The following is a 26,622-nucleotide window of genomic DNA, read 5'->3' on the forward strand; positions in this document are numbered from 1 at the left end:
TTAAAAATTTATTGATAAAAATTCCTTAATTTTGACCATTTTATTTACTTTTCAAGACATGAAATAAAAAGGAAAAAAAAGGCTTATGTTTTTGTAACATATTGATATTATCACTTGAAAAGTAAGCAAAATTTAACACTAAGACTGACCTAGTTTTCTTCAAAAATAAGAGCATGTTACTGCAGAGAGAGTTTTTAAAAAATGACAATAATAACCACTCTTGATATAAATCTAATACTTATAAATCATGATTGGGAAAACCTTGGAACCAGATTGTTTAATCTAATACCAATCTTGACTGAATATGAAGATAAGAAATCTCTCTGCCTCTCTCACTAATTTTTACTTTTAAATTATTCTTCTGAACTGATAATATGATTTTGGCCATTTGTTCACCCATTCATAATTTATACCTTATCTCTGAAAAGGACTTATGCAATAAAAATTATAGGCAACAGAAAACCATTTACTTAAATAGTTGGTAAAAACAAAGAGAGGGAGCAATCAAAGTTAACACTGTTACTCTGATATGAGTTTCATTGCATCTAAGAACCCAGCAAAGCGCCTGGGTAATGACCTTCAATGCAGTAAACTAAGCACCTGCTGTGGATTGTAGTTATAACCTTTGCATAAGTGAGACAAGTCTTGCCACTTAGGAATGACTCCCAGGTGGTCCTGGCACAGCCTGGTCACATCTGCTAGGTCTTAGAAAGATGAGGGTGTTCTGTAAGCTGGCCTTGTGCCACAGGACCTCGCTGAAAGCTTTGTACCAATAAGAAGTGCAAAAATACCCAAGATATGGAGGAGGAGAGACTTCTAAATTAAAAATGCAATAGTAGGTGCCGTCAAGTACAGTTTTCTCTGTGGCCCTAAATTGTCCTGACTCTTAAGTGAGTTAGTTGAACTAGATCATTTCCAAAGATTTACCTTTCTATCCCGAATGTTTAGCAAGCATGTCATTTCGCCATTAGTAGCCTACACAGAGTCTATTATTTTTTTTCATCCAACGAACATTTCTTCTAGGACTTGAGGAACACAATTTAGTCTCTATCTGCCTTGGGCTCAGAGTTTTAGCAGGAGAGTCAGAAATGCAAACAAATTATAAAAGAATAGAAAAACTTGCCTACAATAGTGTTATTTGCAGGCATGTGGAAGGAAGTATTTACACCTGGTAAGATCAAGAAATCAGCTATCTTGAGAATAAGAGTTCAGCAGGTAATCAGTATCAAAGGAGGAAAAAAAGAGGGCTATTTCTGGTAGAGAAAGCAGTCTGTGTGAGGGCAGAAAGTGAAAAAATGTTGGTAAATGAAGAGTCTTAAAGGTCAATGATGCTGGAATGCACTGAAAATGGGAAAGTGGCTTAGAGTAGATAGCGGTCAGATCATAAAAAGGAAATTCATGAGAGGCTGTATAGTTCAGGGCTTAGGGTCACAGATCCAAAGATTTCTGGTTTATTCATTCATTCTGTAACTTACAATAATTTATTAAACTCGGTTCCACAATTGATTTCTGATTTAGTCATTCATGTGTTCTGTAACTTACAACAATTTATTAAACTCAGTTCCACAAGTGTACAAAGGCGATTAGATTTATCCCTCATAGGATTATGTTAAGGAGTAAATTAAATAATTCATACGGTAATTGAAACATCCATTAGACACCAACAACGAAAAATACAAAATTGTACACTGAGATGCCAGATCACCACATGCAGATTTTGGAAGGAAATTTCTGAACACCGGTAATCCTTTGAAACTGTTAACCCTTGGAAACAGAGGGGAGAGGAGGAGGGTTGATGAAGAAATGTTACTAATCAGAATAATTGCCAACCTTTAGGCATCTGTCCTCAGGGGAGTCAGGGTTAAAGTAGTGCTACTTCCATCGCCTCAAGCGTAGGGAGGGGAACTGCAGGTGAGCGCATCCCAGTCCCAGCGGGGGCCATTTGAATCACTCACTGAGGCCTTCCAGGAAAACAGCCAGCCTCCAGCCGTTCCCAAGTCCCAGGTCCCACCCAACCCTCCACGCTGAGGCCAACCTGAGCAAGCAGATGGAAGAGGATGTGTTGTTCAATCAGGTTCATCTCAGGTGGGTATATATATATCCTACATAATAAAATGGTAATATGTAAATTACCATCACTCCGCTACGCCCACGATTGGGCCAGCAGGAGGCGCAGGGGGCGGGACTCAGGGTGGCCGGGGTAGCTGATTGGGCCAGCAGGACGCTGAGCTCGCGGCGATCAAAAGCCAAAGCGGGGGAGCTGTCTGTCTGTCTGCGCCGGCACAAGGCCTTTCGAAAGCCTCCGCCGCGCCGGAGGCTTTCGGAAGTCCTGGGGCACCAGTGGACAGACAGACAGCTGGTGCACCAGGTGCATGATTAAATCATGCACTGGGCCTCTAGTATATATATATATATATATATATATATATATATATATATATATATATATATTCTAATTGTAAATTGAGGTTGTGTTTTGTGACTTAAGTGATGAAAAAACTCTCTTTTACTTAAGAAAGGGCAGATCATTTATGGGCCTGTGGGTTTTCTTCCATGGGCAGGGAGTATAACTTTTATGAAAAATGTTTTTAAAGATGATGGAAGACAAAAACAAGGTTTCATTTGGATTCTGTCACAGACTAACTTTTTCCACAAACCATTTTAACATTAAAGCACCTAAAGGAGTGACTGGTACATAGCGAGTGATTAATTGTTAAAGTGTTAGCAGCTATGCCCAGGCTATGAAGTGTGTCCTGATTAAACTGGGAAGCCCTTCAAAGGAGAGAAAATGATCAGAATTATATGGAATTTAGTTATGACCTGAGATTTGGAAAAGTGTGTTGGCAAAGAGGAGGTCATTTTTAAAAATATACTTTTATTGATTTTTAGAGATGAATGGAGAGGGAGAAAGAGATGGAAACATCAATGATGAGAGAGAATCATTCATTGGTTGCCTCCTGCATGCCCCCTACTAGGGATTGAGCCTGCAACCCAGGCATTGCCCTGACAGGGAATTGAACCAGGACCTCTAGGTTCATAGGTTCACGCTTAACCACTGAGCAATGCCGGCCAGGCAGGAGGTCATTTTTTTAATATCCTTAAAAACGTGTTGATGCTTGTAATAAAGGCAGTAGCTAAAGTGGATGGAGTAGATTTGGTAGATATTTAGGAGGTAGAATATAGGGCTGAGGAACACATATAGAAATGAAGGATCTAGGATGATGTTTCTGCTTTTCTGGGTTGGGAAATGAGAAATAAATAGAATCAAGTATTTTTATTGATAGTATGTCAAGTTGAGATCTTTCTGAGAATTTCAAATAAACATATGCAGTTGGACATATTGATGCTCAGGACACAGACAGTAGTGTGGTAAAGATCGGGGGTGGAGGGCAGGGGCAGATGCAGGCTTGAAGGATCTTAGAGTATAATAATGCCAAAGATGTAAGTAAAGCATATATCCTTTTGTTAAGTTGTATGAAGTCCTTATATATTTTGAATATTAACCCTTTATCAGATGTATCATTGGTGTATGGATCAATGGAACGGAATCAAGACTCCAGAAATCAACCCAAAGTATTACACTCAATTAATATTTGACAAAGTAGGCAAGAGGATACAATGGAGTAAACACAATCTCTTCAAAAAATGGTGCTGGGAAAATTGGACATGAAACTAGAGCACCAGCTTACACCATACACAAAGGTAAACTCAAAATGGATAAAAGACTTAAATGTAAGTTCAAAACCATAAAAATCCTAGAAGAAACCATAGGCAGCAAAATCTCAGACATCTCTCATAGCAATATGTTTTCCCATACATCTCCTAAGGCAAGTGAAACAAAGGAGAAAGTAAACAAATGGGGCTACATCAAAATAAAAAGCTTCTGCACAGCAAAAGAAACCAGAACAAAATGAAAAGGGAGTCTGCTATGTGGGAGAACATAAATATGACCTTCTCATGTATCATTCTTATACAACTTTCCCATCTTTGTTATCTGCTCTCTAGAGTCTAATTTCTATGCCTCAATTACATGATCTTTATAAAATGAAAATCAGATTATATTTCTATTCCACTTGCAATCTTTCTCTGAATTTCTATGACAATTAGGGAAAAAGTGCAAAGTTTTAGAATGCATTTAAGGTCCTAAATGTTGTTTGCCTTGCTTTCTTCTTTGGCATTATCACACTGCAGATCCTTTATAATTACTTTTGTTCTTAAACCTATCAAGCATGCTAATGACTTAGGCTATTGTACTGGTCTAATTTCTTTCTAGAATGTTCTCACCCAAAAATTTCCCATGGCAGGTTCTTCATTTTCTTCCCCTAGAAATCAGCTTAAATGTCAACTTCTCAGAGAAACCCTCTTTTCTTTCTTCTCTCCATTATAACTTTAGTCACAGCTTTGGAGAGAAAGATTTGAGTTCCACTCTGTGCACTGCCACTCACTTGTGTAACCTCAGGTCAATGACTTTTCTGAGCTTTGTAGGTTGGAAAATAGGGATAGTGTTGCTTTATTGTCAGGGTTGTTGTGTGAGTCCAATAAGTGGGAACTTTCTTTTAGAGTTTTAAGGAATAAGGAATAAGGGGTCTAATGCTTCTGAGGTCCATTAATTTTAAAAATGCAAAGTTATTATAATATTTGAATATGAAAAGTTCACTGGTAAATTTTTCAAGAAGTATTGCCTTAGTGTGGTGCAGACAGAATGTAGTTCACTGTGTTGAGGAATACATGGAATTAAAAAATGGGAAATGGAGAGTTAAATTATTTAAAAAAGAACGATGGCTATTTAAACAAAAGATATTGAGTGGAAACAGTAGAGACCAGAATATAGAGGGAAGAGCTAGCATAGAAAGGACATTTGAAAACATAGTCAAGTCAAGAGCCTAGGTGGAGGGGCTCAAAGGCACTTCTTTAATCTCTGGAACAAGATGAAGATGTCAGAATATGGCGGGTTGTGGGTTGAACACACTGTACATGCAAATAAGGAGACTCTTTCTTGCCATTTTTTAAATTAGAGCTCTCTCGTTCTTTTCACATCGGGTCCACCCTGATCCTGTGCTACAAATGCAAACTACTCTCTTAGAGTGGACCAGGCATCCATACCTGCTAACATCCATACCTTCTGTTTTAGAAAAGGCCTTTCTTATCACACACCAGCTCCAACTAAAGATGTGAGGAACATGACTAATTAAGAATGCCAGACTGTAAGGAAGAGTAAATGGAAATCAGCCAGACAAAGGAACAAACCATAGTTATTCTAATTTAAAAAGTAAGAGACTTTAATGATCATGCAGATCTAGTGTGAGTACCAGTGATCTTGGAAAATTTATTCCTTACATTCTTTCAGGGCTAGTTTGGCTTTTTTACATAAAATTCCTTGGGAAGACTCCAGAAGTCACAGTTGCTGTATGTAAAGTTTTGTCATTTCTTCTTGCCTGATTAATATGAACCCTTGAATTATATTGTGTATTATAAAATATTGCAGCAGTGGTATCCTGGAAATGTAACATAAGCTGAAAATCAGGCCATCCATCTTTTGTTAATTCCTCAGAATGCTTTGGTAATAAGGTATATTTTTGTGAGGGAAAAAGCATTCAATATGTAACATGCCAATGCTTAATACCACATGGGAAAATGCTTTATAAATTGTAAGGTGCTGCTCATATATGAAACATTATGTAATCATGGAGAGAGAGGAATAATTAAGATGTATTGGCTATCACCAATACTTAAAAAATAAAAAGTGACTTAAGAAAGTTAAATTGGCATCAAAAGAAATGTCCGAAAGAATGAATATAAAAAAAAAAAATGTTAACAGTATTGTTAAGGCAGTAGAATCTGCAAACTTCCAAATCTTGCTATTAAAATATTGGTCTTTGTGGCCATGATGGTAAACATAAATTGTGAAAGAAGTGAACAACACAAAATTAAATGAGAAATTAGAATTAAAGAACAAAATAAATCATAAATTTATTTTTTATAAATGAAACAGATGTACTTTATGTGACTTAGCTGTCTTCCATTTGAACCAACTCTACCCTAATAGTATTCGGATTAGCTAAATATTAATAGTTTGGTATTGTAAAGTAGATTTAACCCTTCTCAGAATGTCTTTGCTTATTTTGGTCCCCAACAGTCTATATACATTGAGAAGGAACCTTATTTATTTGTTCTTTATTTCTTCATTATTTGTTCATGGCCTATGCTTGATTATAATGCACAAAATATTATCTCTTTATGCATAATTATCCTAAATTATGCATCTAAAGTTTGTCTTACTTAAAAGAAGTGAAGTCAGCTGTAAAAAAGCTTTCAAAGTATTTGCGCATTAAAAATACATATTCATGATAGAAAATTACCCACCAAAATGTGTTTCTTGCAAGGGGCAACATTATAATCTTGCAAATGTTAAATCCTGTCTTCTTCATACTCTGCTACAATGTCACTCCTGGTGGGACACAGCAGGATGTTCAGTGAAGATCCTTGACATTTTGGTGTTTGAATGTTTAAACATATTGAACGTAAGGACCAATTTTAAGGATGTAAATGACTGAAACATAAGGCAGCTGCAGACTGCTCACTAAGAACATTAATCAACATCTTTAATCTGCTATTCATTTCACACCCAATATAGAACATTGTGTGTATTTCATGACATTCAGAATGAAGTATACTTGAAGTTCATTATCCTTTCTCAAATAAGAAAAATGACAATTTTCAACCACACATCTTGGGGATTCTCTTGGTCTGAAATCTGAGGCAAATTGAGCGAGTGAGTGTAGGTATTTTAATAAAGTTTATGTGACTCAATTTTGCACTTTGGTACATCTGGGTGTCAGTTGCAAGGAGTGACAAATAACACATGAAACCAGGAGGTTCAAGCCCTGGCTCCTCCACTTCCTACAAGCACGTCCTTTTTGAGCCATCACTTCCTTATTCTTGAATGGGGTAAGAAAATCCCTGTCTACCCACAGAGCTTTGTGTGTCTTAAATTAGATGGCATACGTTAAGGCGTTGGTGAACTGTAACACACTGATGAAATGGACAGCATGTTATAATTCAAATTGCTAGTGTTTGAATCAACAAGTGAACTAAGAACAGTGTATAGATCTTTACGATCTCTGAGATCTTTGAGAATAATTATTTACCTCGATTTTATCAAATGTTGAGATTTAAGAGAGTACATGAGTTTACATTCTTTGCCTCCCAACGAGTTGGTAGAAAAATAGATACAGAATAGCCTGCCAACACATAATTCTTCTAAAATAATAATTGTTATTGCTATTCTTTCTCATTTTTAAAGAATTGATTAACAAATTATAGTGTTGCATGCTTCATTATATTTTTGGAAAAATGCCCACAAATATAAGTCTAACACAAGGATATAGTACATATTACTAGTTTCTTAATCTGTTAAGAAAACAAAGCCAAACTTATTTCTCATTACTTTATTTGCTTTTCAACTTGCAAGATTAGAAAGCCCAGTGGAAGGGTTTATATGTGATTATATCACATTTCTTTAAATTAGTTTTTAAAATTCTAAGTCAAGAATTCTTAACATTTGAAAATCAGAATTTATAGCATTGTTGAATTGAGTTGATGAAACCCTCTCTAATACCTCTGAAAGTTATATAGTAAAACAATTTTATTAAGTGAATAAATTAATTTGGAGAAAATTTTATTTCCTTATTATTATTAAAATTATGTGAGAAAACCTGTATTAAATGCAAAGATTGTTTTTCAGAGTATGAAGGAAGCCTTCAGGAAATGAATAATTCAGAACCTATATTTCTTTCTATATCTCCACCGGTATCAATTTTCACACACCATTGACTTGATCATATCTACTTTCTTTCATGTCTACTAGGGTAGATAATATTCATTGTCCACCTGCTACCAAGGTTGCTGAAGTTTTTTGCTATTGTTCTTTATTTGTTTGAAAAACTGAGTTTTTTAGAGAGAATTTTAAAACAATGCATCATTACTATCTTTTATTAGAAAGAAATAAAGTGCAAATAATCTGTAATGATCAGCACTGGAGAATTTCTTTTGTGTCAACAGATCCAGTGTGATTCCTTCTTGCTCTTAACGGTTCAGTAGCTACACTTCTTTTTCAATAGTTAAGTCAGTGTTTAGAAATATGCGTATGTCTTTTTAACTGCAACTCAGTTTATGTTTCATGTGACTTTTTTCCTGATACCACAACAACTTTCTGCAACATGAAAATGAGTCACATATTGGAAATGTAATGAGTCCTTAGAAGGTTTTTAAAGAGAATAAAATTACATATAACATAAAGAGCAGGTGCTGGGAGATTGGCGGTATTAGTGCTATACACTCTGAACAATTTTAGTAAGAGCTGGGAGATAAGGAAAAAGTGAAATCTGAGGGTCAACCAGGAGAAAGGTGGGAGGGGTCCTGTAACCACAGCTGACAGGCTAGAGGTTCTTTCCTCTGAAAAGGCAAAAAGCAGGAATTCTAATCCCCTGGATGGGCAATTGTAGTATGTAAATGAAAAATTATTAATTCTGTTAGCGTATGTAGAATATGCAACCAAAATGAAAAAGAGCCAAAATTCTCATCTGATTTATTTCTATGATTAACATAGCAACAAAGAGCTGACTTGACTTCGTTCACTGAATTAATGGCATCAATATGTTTAATAATAATAAAGTTAAATAAAATGTTTTAAAGTATTCATTTCTTCTCTTTAGAGAGGCCACAAATAAAAGATGCTGAATATGTTAAATGAGCAGTGAGGATGCATTCTTGTTACCAAAAGGCTAGAGAATGAAAATCACTCTCTCTTAAACGTGAGGCATTGCTTTCTCACTTCACCAATGTCCACACAGTTCAAGAAATAGGTTGTGAACATAACGTTTCATGTGGCACCTAAGGCTGCATTATTTGTCTGTGGAAGTACTAGGACTAAGAGTTGAGTACACTTAGGCCCAGGTAACTCCTCAGGATGGACCCCTCATTTAACTGACATATATATATGTCTGTATTCATTTATTTATTTTTTGTTTATTTATTTCCTACTAGAGGACTAGTGCATGAAATTCGTGCACGGGTAGGGTCCCTAGGTCTGGCCTGCGATCAGGGCTGATCTGTGGGGGGACCGGCGGGCAACTGGGGGTCCCCGCTGGCACCTGCCTTGGCTGGCCTGGGGCCTGCGGGCTGGGGGCAGCTCCTGTGTTGAGCGTCTGCCCCCTGGTGGTCAATGTGCTACCATCGTTCCGCAGGTCATTCTGCCGGTCAGTCAATTTGCATATTAGGCTTTTATTATACAGGGTAATAATATAATATTAGAATTCTTTGCTCAATAATTATATTTTTCCCAATGATTAATTGGCTAATATGTTTCAGAAGAAATTAAGAATTAGAAATATGTTTTCCCTTATTCATTATCATATATATTGGTATTCTCAAGTCAGAACACCTCACATAGATATTCAGTGAGTTATTATATTAACTTATGTTTAAAATATATCCACCAGATTGAAAATAGGAACACTTGAGATTGTTTCTTTATCTTGGAGAAATGCCTCACTTAACCAAAACATTTTTTAGGTTCAATTTAAAGGATTATTGTAAAAATAAGTCAATTCATTTTCCTACAAATTACTTAAAACTTTATAGAATAAATATTACTTTTGTTTTTTTTACAGTTACTAAAAAAAAACAAAAGATAAGTCTTCCTCCTCTAAATATTAAATCTTCCACTACTTTCTGAAGATTATTAACTAGTATTAGCAACTTCCCTAGAGTTTGTTCTGCACTCAAATCTCGATCATTCATGACAGAGCAGAGGAGCTGTAGACTGAAATATGACAAATTGTCATACATACCTACGCAGATTTGGAATGTACTTTCTTGTAACTAAGGAAGGGTATATTCTGTAATTGAGGACTAAGTGACTCAGGAGAAGCTGGAAAATAGCCACTTTTCTATTTTCCTCCCCTTCTGACATTTCATTTCACACTAGAGATAGCATTATCATTGGATTTGTTTAATGGTACTAGGTGTTCAGTGGTGAAGCTGTGATTGGGACCCACTTTTCTTTGATACCAAAATTCATGTCTATTTATTTAAAACACACAAATGAGTGTGCTTCATATCTGAAGACCTGAGTCTGTGTGACCTTGCTTTATCACTTACTAGCTGACATTAGTCAAGTCACTTAGGGTCCATTAGCCTCAGGATTCTATCATCATAATGGGTGTAAGATTTAAATTACAAAATTACTCAAAGGTTGAATGAGTTTTTCTAACATGTTGTACAAATGGGAATCTATTTTTGCACCCCTACAAAGCACTAAAACAACATTAATTGAAAAATTTATTCAATTTAGTGATTTTTAAAGGCCTTGCTATAGGACACAAAATTGTATAATTAAATAAATCAATATATTAATATTTATTAGAAACCACATATTTGTGAAATTTAAGTCTTTCTACTTAGTTGATATTAGATTCTTAGTTTTACATGATAGAATTTTTTTCATTTAATACTTATCCCAAAGTTAAATGGTTAAGAGATAATGGTGCCTCCTTCATCATTTATTTAATTATAGTGTCTGACACATAAATGCTAAAAAAATTGATGAACGACTCCTGTGTTAATTTAGAACTCTGAGAGTTGTACAACCTAGAGTTTTCAAAATATAATAATAGAGTCTACCATATTAAGACTTTATCCATCTGCCGGCCCCACATTGACTTGACACAAAAGTTCTAGATGTATCAGTATCTAATTTATTTTTATAGACATATCTTTATAAGCATAGGGGATTAGAAATAAGAAAGGGGTATTTTCTGCTTTTTAAAATATTTTTTTTTCTCAAAGGAGAACTTAACAAGTTGTGAAGTGCATGAAATAATTTTAGAATATCATCCCCAACATCCTTTATTTAGGCATCTCATTCACAAGTGTTAAATCTACTTTAAGGCCTGAATTGTCAAGTATCACATAAATTGGGTGTCTGCCAAATTTCCATTTCAGTTTATGCTGTGTAGACAGAACATGTATCCATAGACTGCATGAATCAGCCATTCAGCTGTCTCACGAGCTATTTCAGCTATTGCCTATTTCCAACTAGGTAAGAAAGAATATTCATCAGAATACAAATTAGAGTATATTTGGTTATTACATTGCTCACATATTTTTGTAGTCCTGCTCTTTATCATACACAAAACAGAACAGATATTTTATTCTTGAAATTCAGAAAAATATAACTCATAACTTTTTAAAGTTGTTTACAGTTATAAATTTAAGGAAATTCTTATAAATTAGTAATAAACTTAAGACTATTCTCTTTAATTATATACAAACTAGAGGCCCGATGCATGAAATTCGTGCAAGGGACTCGGCCCTCGCAGCCCCGGCTTCGTCCAGTAGGTCATCTGGAAGGACTTTGGGTCTAATTAGCATATTATGCTTTTATTATTATAGATGTATTGATAAGAAGCCTCAGACCAAATTATAAGAAGAAATGCTCACACTGAAATTTTAGAGATTATATCTATTTTAAAAAATCCTCAAATGTAGAACTGGGTTCTCTAACCATTGCTGTCACTAACTCAAATCACTTGTTATGTAATATATGTCACTATCTCTAAAACCTTTCAAATTATTGTACATAAATTATAAGAACTTTTATTAATGAACCATCTATTTTAAACATTTAGAAGTATTAAGTTATCATGTATTTTTAAGTATTTGTGTCCAATAGATGTAAAATATTAAATAAAGTAGTTCTATTAAAATAAAAAAAATGCTGTAAGATAAATTTGTACTCTCATTTGAAAGAATGCATTCAAAGTAAATTATATAATGTTTATATAAAATAATATTTATTTTATCTTAAACTTCCTTTTCAATTTTAAACATCTTTAGAAAGGGATATTCATTTCCATCCACCAAATTCATTTAAAAAATTAAGAATGAGTTCTCACATTTCTAGCATTCTTGCTTTAAAACTATATTCTGTATTTCTATCAAATTCAACTCTATTAAAATGAATGAATATGATACAATACTGTCCACTAAATGTATAACAAATATTTAATGTGGTATAATGATAAGTACCACTGACCTATAGATGTGAAACTAGCTAATTTGTTAATTTTTATTTGTCTCATTTTTAATGTAGTAGAGTCATAGTTTTAAAGATTATGTTAATCTTGAGGTGGCATTTGTTCATATATTTAAAATAACTCTTTTTTACTTAGATTACACATATAATTAAAATATTTATTATATTCATTATTGGAATTATGTAAAACTAATATAATAGTACTTGTTTCACAATGGTAAAAATATTTAAAATTAGAGTGCATTGTTTATGTGGTTGAATATATATTGTCTGAGTTTTGATCTTGCCACCAGATGGCAGGAAAAATCAGAGTCAAATAGTTCTGTTAAAAGCAGCCTGAGTAAGAATTTTTTTTTTCTCATTTTTATTTTGGGTGTTTTTCTGATGTTGATATTTTGCACAAAGCCCAAAACATTATAAATGTAATACAAATAGACAATAATACCTGGTAATTGCTGTTAAATGGTTTCTATTTTTTTTAATGTAATTATGCTATACATAATGTATCCATGCCATAATGGATATCATGAGTTTTAAAATTATAATTAAAGTTATTGTTTTAGGATCATTCAACTTGCTACAACACCTAGAGCTGTCAATCCCAGACATCCCTGGGTAAAACGGTTGGTCACTCTTTTATGCACTGGTCTTCAATAAAAAGAATGACATGACAATAAAGTGAATAATCGATGTATACTCAACAACGAGATGATGGGGAAAAAAACCCTAAACTCTCCCCTTAAAGTCAGTTCCTTTTTGTTTAAGGCCAACTAGGGACTTATCTGTGGCTGATATATATCTTACTATTTCACAGAGTAAACACGTTAAAGTCTTAGTGTAAAGCCACTTGACATCTTCCATAAATAAAACCCAAATTATGCATAACACAGAATAAAGGCAGAAAAAGAAAATATTCTCCAAACTGCAGTAAAGTTCTATAGTTCTTTTATATTGTCCACCTGTTTGCTTTTTTAATTTACTTTTCTCAGATAAAGTTCAGGACCATTAACACTTAAAATTAAGCAAAAGAGAGAATTGAGACAAACTTAAAAATATCAAGTCAAAAAGTTGATACACATATTGTGGATGCATTTTTCATTGTTTTAATGATCATAATAATTGCTTATAACATCTACTTTATTTTTTTATACAGCAAGGTTTTTTTGTTGTTGTTTTTTATTGCTTGAATATATACTGTATTATCAAAGACAAGTATTGTTTACTCCCTCTCCTAAAAGAAAAAGTGTAACTAGAATGAAATCATCTAATCAGGTCAGATTTGATTCATTGACGCAATCCTTGCACAACAGCTTTCTTTGGCATGTTGTCAAATAAACTTTTATACAATTTTTTGCAGAGTAAGGCAAACAGATATTCTTGATAAATTCCAGATTACTTCTTACTAAGATAATGTAAACAATGAAAGACTATTTAATACTGAGTGTGGCCTTTGGGGAAAGACAGGGAGTGTTTCCTCCAAGCGGCTCCATTATATGCCATTTCCTGACGTTGTGCAGAATGTAGCTTTGCACAGTGTGTGTTAGGATGAAGTCTACCTGTCACTCAAAATGACACAGTCTCATCATCATTTCCTCTGAAGCTTCATTCAGAGATTCTCTCTTTCCAGGCTTCTCACTGTTTAGTTTGCATAATAGCAGGTAGCCAATGTGTGTAAGGGTCCAACTTTTATTTCCCTCTACATTCCTTTGTCTTTGATAAAGAGGAGTTAACATAAAAAATTTAAGCTATCACTGGTATAACTGTATACACTACAAACCAATAAGGACGTTACCATACAAACTTCGAATGTTAACGAGAAGAGGAAGATTCTGACAGTTTACAAAGATTTACTTCCCCCTAAAAAAATCCTTGTTTACTTGCTCAAAGGCTCACAGAGAGTGACAAGTGACCCAGTACGCCAAGTTCAGGCAAGTTGTGAATGAAAGAGAAAAATGACACTTCTGGTTAGTGACAGGTGAACTTTGCATCCATCATGCTGCTGCAGGGAAAGCAGGTAGGTGACTTGTCAGTGCTGTCTGCAGGTCTTTCATTAGCAGCACCCCATGGAGCAGTGCCCCTGGCAAAATACATAGCTGCCCTGGGAGTGTCCTACTACATATTTTAACTTTTAAAAACTTTTAAAACTAATTTATAATAAACAATAATATAACATGCTTCAAGCTGAGGGTCAATTAAAAAGGAATCACTAAGTAGGCCTTCACCACTCTATTGTCTGACCTGGGGTGGGGGCAGGTGGGGGTCTAGAAGGGATCAATGGGGGAAAAGGAGGGCATATATAATTCTTTCAAGAATAAAGATTTAAAATAAAAGGAATCACTAGGTTTAGGAAAGAAGCACAGTAACAGGATAGAAATCACCATGAGAACACCGGATTTATATGATCAGTTGTGCCACCACATATGATCCTGGTGAATGTTTGTGGGGATAACATAAATGCTTCCACATGGCCTCATCCTACTCACAAGGTGTGTGGTACCTACCAGGGTTGCTGGCAGTAGAATTCAGTTCTCCATTATGGTCTCCATGACCTTACTCTTGTCCATAAAATAATTCCTATCACAGGTCACGCAGGCATAGTAATGTCCAAGTGGGTTTGTGTTAGAAATTCAGATATTTTTGTAAAAATCTTGACTTAAAAATAACAATCCTGAAAGTATTTGATAAGAGCTTGTTCTGTTTTTTCAAACACTGAACTTTTTAGCTTTACAAAGTGAAAAAAAAAGTGTGCTCCTTATATGAATCTTATTATTCAGACTTAATTATGATTAGTAAAATAATGTTAAAGATAGCCCTAACTGGTTTGGCTCAGTGGAGAGAGCATCAGCCTGAAGGATCCCGGGGTTTGATTCTGGTCAAGGGCACATGCCTGGGTTGTGGGCTCAATCCTCAGTAGGGTGCATGCAGAAGGCAGCTGATCAATGATTCTCTCTCATCATTGATGTATCTCTCTCTCTCTCTCTCTCTCTCTCTCTCTCTCTCTCTCTCTCTCTCCTTTCTCTCTCTCTTCCTTCCTCTCTGAAAGCAATAAAATATATTTTTTAAAATGTTGAAGATAGATTTAAATAAATAAAGTAAAGGTTGTTTTAAAAAATAGATTTGAAAGTAACAAGTTAAGCAAATATTACTAAATTTATTTAGAAATTAGGAGTATAAGAAAGGAACAGAGATTGCAGATTTTACCCATGTAACTGTACCTTTATTTGAGGAAAATATAGTGATACTAATGAAGGGTAGGTAGACTATAGAGGAACAAAACAAGACTTCCAACATCTTCTCATCATCCAAACTTGGAAGAGGGGAAAGTAAAGGTATAAAAAAAAATCACACTATGGCCCGGCCTGCGTGACTCAGTGGTTGAGCATCAACCTATGAACCGGAAGGTCACTGTTCGATTCCCCATCAGGGCACATGCGGGAGGCAGCTGATCCATGATTTTCTCTCATCATGGATGTTTCTATCTTTCTCTCCCTCTCCCTTCCTCTCTGAAGTCAATAAAAATATATTTTAAAAAAATCCAACTATGGTTCTATTTGCAATAAGGTATTCAATGAAATGTGAATTCAGCATACAACTGGGTCATCAATGATTTTCAAACAAGAATTTGGTGAAGGAAAACTTGCTGTGATACATTTGCTTTAAATTTTCAAACTATGTCACTTGGTAAAGTAGTGCTGGATTTCAAGATTGTAGAGACAGCATAAAAAGAAGACATGAGCTCCTTGTGCATAAAATATTTATTTATATATAAAGCAAATTTTTATCGCAGTCATGTTTTATAAAAATCACTACTAGTATCATGGGGAAAAGTAACCTGAATCTCAGGTTAATGATTTAGCCTCACTTATTTGACAATAATTTAGGGCTATAAACATCTGTAATCGATTTAAGAATTATTTGTGATAGCTAGGCAAATTTGTTCCAGAATGACTCAAAATTGACAACAAAGACTTTTCCCTGTGATTTGATTACTTGTGGACCTGAATTTATATATCACCCAAAGGGGATATTTCGCTTCCCATAGGGAAGCAAAAAGTTTCTGTATTAGGCTAAGAGAAATGTTATGTGTGTTGCACATATTTTTTGCCCCAGCAATTTTACTCTGGAGGATTTATCTTAAGTATATACTCTAATCAATAGCAAAAATGTATGTACTCATATATTTCAGTACATTTTGGAAGCTACAAACAAAGCTACAAACAAAGTAACTGCTTGGCAAGACACAATAGTTAGAAAAATTAAACTTTTTTTCTTTTTTTAAGAAGTAGAATTCTTTCCACCTGTTAAAAAGAAATGTGATTAGCCCTGGCCAGTTAGCTCAGCTGGTTAGAGCATTGTCCTGATACAGCTAGATTGCGGTTTCAATCCCCTGTCCGGGCACATGCAAGGATCAACCAATGAATGCATAAATAAGTGGAATGACAAACTGATGTTTCTCTCTCTCTCATTCTCAAATCAATCAATAAAAGATATGTAAAAATAAATCATGCATCTCCACTCTGAGATCCACTGGAATTATTCATTAAAAAATGTGGTTTGATGGTCTGATCGATGTTTCTCTGCAAGGTAGAGGAGGGTGGGGGTAAGGGGGAGAGATCAACCAAAGGACTTGTATACATGCATATAGGCCTAACCAATGGACACAGACAACAGGGGGATGAAGGCATGAGTGGGGGGCAGGGGGGTAATGGGGGATAAGGACACATATGTAATAACTTAATCAATAAAGAAATTAAAAAAAAAGAACTCAGTGTGACCCTTTCCCCCTCCCCATGTGGGAGTCCATTCTGTGGGACTCTGTCCTTCTCCCTGTGTGGGAGTCTGTACTTGTTCTTCAATAAATTTCCACCTTTGATATATATAAAAAAATGTGATTGGGTTTAGAAACTAAAGCTCTCTAAGATAAATTGTTAGTTAAGAAAGAATCCATTTCTTTCCTGATTGGTTTGGTTCAATGGTTAGAGCATCAGCCCACAGACTGAAGCGTCAGGTTCAATTCCCATTCAATGGGTCATGGGCACATACCTCGGTTGCAGGTTCAATCCCTGGCCCCAGTTGTGGTGAATGGGGGAAGTAACCAGGCAATGTGCCTCTCTCACATCAATATATATATCTCTCTCTCTTATTAAAAACTAGAGGTCTGGTGCATGAATTTGTGCACAGGTGGGTTCCCTCAGCCTGGCTGGTGATCAGGGCTGATCAGGGCTGTGAAAGGTTGGCCAGGGGGAGGGGCTGTGGGAGGTTGGCCGGTGGGGGTGGGGGGCACAGGAGATTTGCCTGCCGGGGGAGGGACTGTGGGAAGTTGGCTGGTCGTTTGGTTGCTTGGTCGCTTAGGCTTTTATATATTTAGATAAGCATTTTCTTATCCTTTTTTTTAAAGCTTTTTAATGGGAACCAATAGAAGAAAATCACCAATAATGATAGGAAGCTGAACAAGTGGGTTCCAATCTGTCTTTTTAGTTTTCACCTCATTGAAGCTTTTTCAATTTTGTGAGCACTGTGTCTTCTTGCTCGGTTCCTTCTGGTACAACAGTCTCTGGCGATAACCCCCTTTCCATTAGTTTCTTTACTTTTTTAAAATATATTTTTGTTGATTTCAGAGAGGAAGGAGAGAGAGAGAGAAAGAGAGAGAGAGAGAGAGAGAGAGAGAGAGAGAGAGAGAGAGAAACATCAATGATGAGAGAGAATTATTGATTGGCTGCCTCCTGAATGACCTACACTGGGGATCCAGTCTGCAACCTGGGCATGTGCCCTGACCGAGACTAACCATGATCTCCTGGTTCATAGGTCGATGCTCACCCACTGAGCCAAGCCAGCTGGGCTCTGTTAGTTTATTTTGCACAGTTGAGACATATTGGTACTATCAGAATATTGCTAGAAAGAATAAACTATAATAAGGAAGAAACTTCAATGAAATCTGTTATAAACTGAAATTTAAAAGCAAACAAACACCTTTAACAAAATATTTTATTACAATCCTCAACTAGTGGTCATTACCATGCTAACAATCTTTGATTTCTCAAACTCTTGACTATTTCTACCTGGTGGGTGTTACCTTATTACCTATCATATGAAAGCAGTATTCAAGGAATACGTTCCCTGTCTTTACTCCAACAAGGGGGAAAATGTTTTTGCTACTCAGTTTTTGGATTGAAAGGCATGACTTTTCAATGGTTTGCTGGCTATCTGTGATGCTACACATAATGAAGTAGCTCACACTTCAAGTTAGTACCAATACCCTGCCTAGGGAAAAGTTATGCGACTCATTAGAGTTCTATGAAATAATAACTGTATTACAGCCATGATTACCAGGGCCTACCCATTATAGCTATAGGCTTGATCTTCTATGGATTCTATAATAACACATAAGTCTGATGCCTTGAAGTTGCTGAAAAAAAATGAATTGAATTACTTAAGTCTAACATACAGTGTTGCAAGATCATCTTATTCTGACTATTTTTATCTTGTTTCACACACACACACACACACACACACACACACATGCATAAAAAAAAACCCTTATGAAGTCATTTCTAACACACTGTAAACTTCTTTAGTGCAGTATTTGTATCCACTTCATTTTAGTCTCCCTATTTTATGTCCTCAATAGATAGATTGTCAACATATATTTGTTGCTGAAAAACAACCCTTAACTTTATTTTGATTAACAAAACATGTTCCATAGTCTGCTTAGTCTTTGGAAGTCCCTGAAAATATGTGATACATAATTTTTCTCCAACCCTTTTCAGAATCAGTTACTTGGTTCACAAAGCCTTTCTTCCATTGTTCATCTGTCTGGGCATCAACTTTTATTTGCTGCATTTTAAAAAATCCACTTTGTAAAAATAAGTTGAGGTTATTTCACTAACAATTAATATCACATTGAGCATACACTAATGCTGAACTAGAATATAATTAGATAAATTAATTTCAAAAAGTGGCATCTGAGTACTACTGAGCACATACTTTGGTTGATTCATACATTGCAGTCCTTGGATGTTCTATTGGTTTTTATTCTGTCACTCTGATAACTGCACATCTCAAGATACTTACTTATTGGCATTTTCTATTTTTTTAATCTTGTCTACCTGGAATAGTTTGTCCTCATGTATGATTACATAATACCTTATTTACAAAAATCTTTTCTTTAATAATTTTCTTTAAAGCAGATTTCCTCTTTTATTAAAACCACTCAGCTGTAAATAGAAAACCAATGCTGTAAAAGTATCAGATTAATTTTGAAATTAAATGTATAATGTTTTTAAATGAAATATGTTCTACTAATACAATAAGGGACATTGTATCTAACCTTAGGAGCATCTTACATAAGACTATCTTAATAATAATATCAGCTTAAGTATTTAATGCTCAAGCTTGACTGTTAATTGGAAAGAAACATGCAAAAGAGAATAGCAAAGCAGTGAGTTACTTTCAATGCTAGCAATAAAAATTGATTACTAGCTCAAATGACACCAAACCCCACCTCCATGTCTGTTTACTTCAGCTCATCCTATTATTCCTTTTTTATCACAGCGAGTCCTCCATGAATGATTAACCACTAAAGCTACTATCCTTTGATTTACCATAGATCATTCTTCATTTGACCCCTTTGGGAGGTTCCTCAACCACCCAGTGAGCCTATTGTAAACAAACAACAACAACAAAAAATCCCTTGTGATCTTTTATCCTGAAGGATAATATGTAAAACACATAGTGCCAAGAAGCTGTGTTAGATGACAGTAACTGGGATTCTGCTTTGTCTGTGTTTCTGACATGGAGTTGAATTACTGGTATTTAACTCAAGATAAAGGACTTTAAAACGGTTTGGGGAAGCTGAATAAAAAGACTTTTGGATAATAAACAAGTTCTCTTTCAGAATAAGTTTTTTTTTTCATTGTTTCCACATAAAAATCAATTTAAGATTGAGCCTCTCAAACAATAAAGGATAAGTCCAGGAAGAAAACTATGGCTTAAACTCAGTCCCCATAAATTATGAGTCTATTAACTTTGGCCCTATTTGGATGACAGAAACATTCTAAGTAATTCACTTTCTGATTGACTACTAAAACACGTATGTTCTCATGCCACCTTTACATGAAAAGATTGAATGGCTCCATCATTATTAAGCTTTGTCCAAACTTGTTTACATGGTATCTAGGTATCTGGCTCCTTTATCTACTGGGAAACTGTTCACTGTTCAGTACACAATGACAAGTACACTTCATCTTGTATAATCTGTCCTGACCCCCCTCAGAGAGAGGCAATAACTTTATCCTTGTGTTACTCTGCATGCAGTTCTATCAGGTCTATTGAAAGTATTTGCTTATGTGTATTCCTCTACCACACAACTGTAATCCCTTTGAAGGCAGGATACTCACTGAAATCTTAGAGTCTTTCTAATGTGACTTTCAATTAAAGCTTTTAATTAATTAAAATGTATCATACCTTGTCTATTCTTAATTACTAAAACTGGTCTCATCCATTATTCTATCTTGCTTAAAAATCGTAGAAAATAATTAATAAACCCAACCCTATAATCAAATTAAGGTAGCCTTTCTAGTCAAGGTTTTTCTATAAGTTCTTCTATATATTATCCAAAGTTAATGATAAAAAATGCTTTATTCATTGAATTCAATTCAAATTTAGTGAATTCTGACTCCAAAAATGAGCATCATCTTTTTGAAAACTAGTTATATTCTAAGCAAAATATGACTTCTTAGTTCAAAGAATAGCTTCTAAAGGCTAATAGACTTATAAGATTCTGTGAACATCAAATAGCATATAAAACATCATTTGATGAATTAGGTGTCAGCATATCATAATTATGGAAACTATACTTTCCCTCGAGTATTCATGGGCAGATAATACAATTTTAAGTGCACTTAGTTTTCCTCCACACATGAACCTGAAAAAAATTTATTTTCTTCAATATATTCAGGCCACCCAGATTATTAGGAGAAATTAATAGCTATATAAATGTAGCTATTAATTTTCTTTAATTATTTTTGCAGTAGTTTAGTAACTGCTGCAGTGTTCTTAACTATAAACTCATTTAGATTTGGTTATTTTATTCCTCACATCTAAGTTGATGCCTTGGAATAATTGATTATTAACAGCAATATTCAATTTAAAAAAATGAAAGGAAAATGCCATTTTTAAAATTAACAATTTGTTAATTGTAACTGATGTTTAAATGAAAACAATAAAATCTTTTCTTTGTATTAAGTTAAATTTTTATAAAAGTAAAAATTTTGAGCAGAAATTTGTATCAGTTAGTTTATAGTTGAAATAAAACAAAATTTTGCATTGGAAAGATAAACTAATCCTAAAATATTTTGTGTAAGCAAATACATTTACAACCTATCTGTATCAATTTCTTTTCATAAACTTTAAAGTGAATTTCCTGTCTTCTGTCATGTAAGTAAACATTTTACAAAATAATTTTTATTAAAAATCTAAATGAAGGTTTTTATCATCTTACCATTTTTAGACCACACAACATTGCAGCTATTCATTTTTATTATAATTTACATTTGTAATGACTCTTGTAATGAGTACAGAGTATCTGAAATACATTTGTAATAAAGTAGAACTCTCTTAAATCAAGTATAAGTAAAATGCTCTTTATTCATGGTTGGAGTAGCCTTTCTCTGAACTGGAATTTAATATCTATTTATAATGCAGCCAAATTAAAAAGTATAGCATAGAGCCTAAATTTTAAAATATTACAGCCAATTACAGTAATCAAATAAATTAGGTTGTGTTTTTTTTTTTTCCAAAGGATTGTGCTTTAAAAATTGCAAGTACCATGGGAGCCTTAATAAACAAGGCAGGAACTGAATTTTATTCCTCATTGGAACAGAATCTTTCTTCTAATTAGACTGATATTAGAACTGTGGCTCCAAATGGATTAAAAATAGAGGAATAGTCTTTGCATCATTTTCCTTCTGAAGGTTAGTCTTTACTCCAAATTATTTTCTCCAAGTATTGTTTTAAATTATACCTGTTCAATTTCAAAGAGAAAAAAAGACTTGAGAACATTTTCATTTTTCTAACTCTCAAGCTTCTATAACTTTTCAGTCTGACATTTAACTAAAGGTTGATCATCTATTTTGAGATAGTTCTTGTCTATCTTGTTTTAGACCCCAAACTCCATGTTTGAAACATTTTTTTTCCAACTTCAAACCTTTGCATTTATGAAGTAAATGCATGTGACCATAACTTCCTTTTTAGAGATGTTGATCAGCAAGGGATAACCAGCGACAGCAAAACCAGCTTGTAAAAAGTCTTGCCAATAACAAAAGATATTGAAGGTTTTCGTAAATCGGTACATGAAACCCTAGATCACATTGATACATTCTGTGATGCTTGTGGAATTAGGCCCACAGTACGTTTTAAAGAAATCCTTGGAGCTTAGTTAACCAAATGGAGACTAGTGCTGTAATTACTAAAGATATAAAATGTAATACTATTACATTAGGTTGAATTTATTGAGTATTAAATATGTGCTATGTAATCTGGATGCTATATCCCAATCATACAGCTGAGAAAAGTAAGCATGGAGTATAAGTTGTCCAATTACACACAGCTTGCATGTAGGGATTTTGATATTTAAAACCTGCCTATGCTCCAAGCTAGACTGCTTCCAAGGATGAGAACACCAGGGTACTAATACAAGCAAACTGATAACATTTAAATAAGAAAATATGCCAAATATTTTAGTCATGATGTTCCCAAATGTTTATTTTTTTTAATTTTTTAAAATATATTTTATTGATTTTTTACAGAGAGGAAGGGAGAGGAATAGAGAGTTAGAAACATCGATGAGACAGAAACATCAATCTGCTGCCTCCTGCACACCTCCTACTGGGGATGTGCCAGCAACCAAGGTACATGCCCTTGACTGGAATTGAACCTGGGACCCTTCAGTCCACAGGCCTATGCTCTATCCACTGAGCCAAACTGGTTAGGTCCCAAACGTTTCTTTTTTAAAATTCAACCTACAAAGAAGTTGGACGATTAGCAAAATTAAAACTGTATAAAATATCGACTAGATTTATCAGGTATTGACAGTTTTGCCACATTTGCTTTCTGCCATCCCCAAGCAGTATTTTTCTCTGAATCATTTGAAAGTAATCGCAGACATTATGGAACAAAATCCCATAATATTTCAGCCTGTATATTCTAAAAGCTTGGACATTCTCCTACATGTATAGCAGTTTTGTTATCACACCCAAGAACTTTAACTTTGATTTAACAATATAAAAATTTCTGAAACTTAACAGGCAAAAGATATCACTGAGTTTCCCTTGATATGCTCAGTGCTAGGTGGCAAATTTTGTAAATTTTTGATCAATGTGTCTGTTTTGTAAAAAGCAAGGTTTATAAAATAACAGAGGTTTACTTATATATTTTTGTCTGCACAGATGCAAATGGATTCTACCTTTGTAAAAAGATGACCCTGATTACTATCATTTATTTCCCTGGTCTTGTACCTAACCAAGCAATATTAAGTTAACATTTCTTTATTAATTTGCTTATAGTAACATAGATAGTCATATAATATTTACTCTCACTTTAATATTTTACTGGTTCATCATTAATTGATGAGTTAGATAAATGTTTTGACAGATATATTTGTAAAAGAGTTATGTTTTTAACTTATTAAAATACTTCAGAACAATAATCTGATCTAATATATAGCCCTTATTTAAATTTCCCAAGTGTTTCAACAGTATTCTTTGTAGTCCTTTGCTTCTTTATTTGTTTGATCATTTTGATCCAGGAATCGGTCAAGAAACCTGCATTGTAATTGTTTTACATGTCTCTGTAGTTCCCTTTCATGTGGAAGAATAGTCCCTCCATTTCACCCTTTCTACTTCATCCTGGATTGTTTTTCTTGATACTAAATTTTTTTCTTTTAGGAATGCTACTTAATAGTGTTATAGAATGTTCCCCACCTGGATTTGTCTGAGTGTTTAGTCAGAATTAAATGAAGGTTAAATAATTTTGGCAAGAATGCTACAGGTGATGTTGTATATTTGCTATCATATCAGGTATACATAGTGCTAGTTTGCCTCAATTTTGAAGATACTAAATTTAATCATGAGGTTACAGTGATTTTTGTGGGATTTCTCCATTGTAAATGTATATTTTATTGCACACATTTATCAGCAAGTGGGGTGTTACTTTGAGACTGTGTAAAGATTTTACTCCCCAACAACATTTTAGCCAATGATTTAGCATGTTTGATTATTGGCTTGGGCCAATTATTACACTGGCATTTGCAAAACAATTATTTCACTTTGACATGTCAGTGTTTATGGGCAATAGAAATGGTTAAGAGAGCTCAGGATTGGAATTAAGAGATTAATGCATATGCATGTGCCTAGCTTCCAAATCTCAAAGGTGGTGAACACTTGAATATGAAACTATTTTTAAAAATATAGAGCATGTAACAAATGTTACAGTATACATACATTTAAAAGTGATATCAAACAAGTTATTTAGGTTAACAATGAGGGGTTTATGATAAATACCATTTTAATGCTCAATAAAATATCAATTGATAGGGCTATTAGGAATTTATAATGAAGCAGCATGTGTGACCTAGGGGCTAATTTCCCCCATGTGCTAAACTTGAAATAATAATACCTACCTCATGGGACTGTAGTAAGAATTAATTGAGATACTACATGTAAAGCATGAATTGTATTTCCTAGCATGTAACAATTATTTTCATATGTTAGTTATTTTTACTGTATTACATTGTCCTATCCATCATGTGATTTAATATTTTTAATTTATTAATTACTGTAATATGAAGCAAAAGAACAGATGGAACATAATCTAGGCTGCTTTCAGATTTTTCTCTCTACATATGCAATTTCATTTGATGAATTTGCTTTTCACGTTATGTTCTTTTTCTTGCCTTAAATCTCTTGTTTGTTGTTTTAAAATAGCCCCCATAAATTCCTTAGAGAATGTGGCTTCCATTCTTGAAGAACTTCATTTAGAGAGGATGTGGCAATAGCAACATTACTCTACACATTTGTCAATGTATCCTGTGATGTCATAAACACTGCCCTTATAAACAATAAGTTCCTAAATGGAAGTCAGTGTTAGAAAGAAAGAAATATATAAAAGAAGAATAATTCCAGAAGCATGTATAGAAAATCTGTACTAATAATAGACCGATATGTAAATTGACCATACCTCCACGACGCCCATGGCCCATCAGGAGTGAGTATGCAAATTAACCCGACAAAGAAGGCGGGCTTGTGGGCAGCATGCACGCATGCAGGTGCCGAGCGGCCGAGGAGCAGGGCGTTCCCGTCCCCTGGCCGCTCAGGGCCTACGTGCGCATGCACCGAGCAGCTGGGGAGGGGTGGGATGCCACCTGCCCTCTGTGTAGCTGGGGCGAGGTGGCGGGCATCCCCGGGACCCCGCCCGCTTCGAGCCTGTGGCCAGCGCCAGCGCGCACACCAGCGCCGAGCGGCCAGGGTCCCAGGGACGCCACTGGAGTGTCCAGTCCTGTCAGTCCGGCCTGGGGGCAGCTGGAGTTCGCAGTCCTTTTAGTTTGTGCAGCCTCTAGACCAGAAGCAGAAACCAAGAGTGCGGGGAGCACCAGGAATGCTGGGAATCATAGTTTTGTTTGCAGACACATTGCGGGATCTCCTAGACCAGCGGTCGGCAAACTGACCCACATGCGGCTCTTTGGCCCCTTGAGTGTTCTAATGTCACTTCTTCAAAATAGACTCGCCCAGGCCGAAAACCGACTTCTGCGCATGGGCCACGAAGTTTCAATCGCATTGTATGTGCGTGCCCGCACGTGGTATTTTGTGGAAGAGACACACTCAAGGGGCCAAAGAGCCGCATGTGGCTCATGAGCCGTGGTTCGCCGCCCACTGTCCTAGACACTAGAGCTAAGTGAGCCTGGAGCAAGTTACTGTTGCAGGTGGGGGATGGAGGGAAAGCAAAGGTGAGAGACATAAGTAAAGTCAGAGTGTCGAGGAAAAATTAAAGGGAAGATACCTGCAACTTCTAGAAAATCTCCACCAATGGAGCAAAGGAAAAAAAAAAAAGAAGACCTCTATTATTTTGTGAGAACCAAACCAAACTGGATTGGGGTCTCAGACAAGTTGCTCATATGATTGCAAAGACAGACAGAAACTCCCGGATTGAAGAGGGCTCCCCTAAGGGCTCCCAGATTGGAGAGGTTGCAGGTCGGGCTGAGGGACCCACCGCCCGTGCATGAATCTTCATGCAAAGGGCCCCTAGTTAATTAAATAAAAATAATAAAATATTTTATCTGTTGTAACAGGTTGCATTTTCTTCCAATGGCAAAACACTAATGTTTTTTGAATTCTGTATACTTGTCTTGAAAAAACTGCTGGATAATCAGAAATGGAAGCTTGCTTTGTGGGCTGGAAATGTAAGTGCATTTGCATATGATTGCCTGAGTTTGTGTGTGTGAGTGTGTATGGGTGTGGATATGAGTGTGTGTG

This window comes from Cnephaeus nilssonii, assembly GCF_951640355.1.
Source record: "Cnephaeus nilssonii genome assembly, chromosome: 12".
Lineage (NCBI taxonomy): Eukaryota > Metazoa > Chordata > Mammalia > Chiroptera > Vespertilionidae > Cnephaeus > Cnephaeus nilssonii.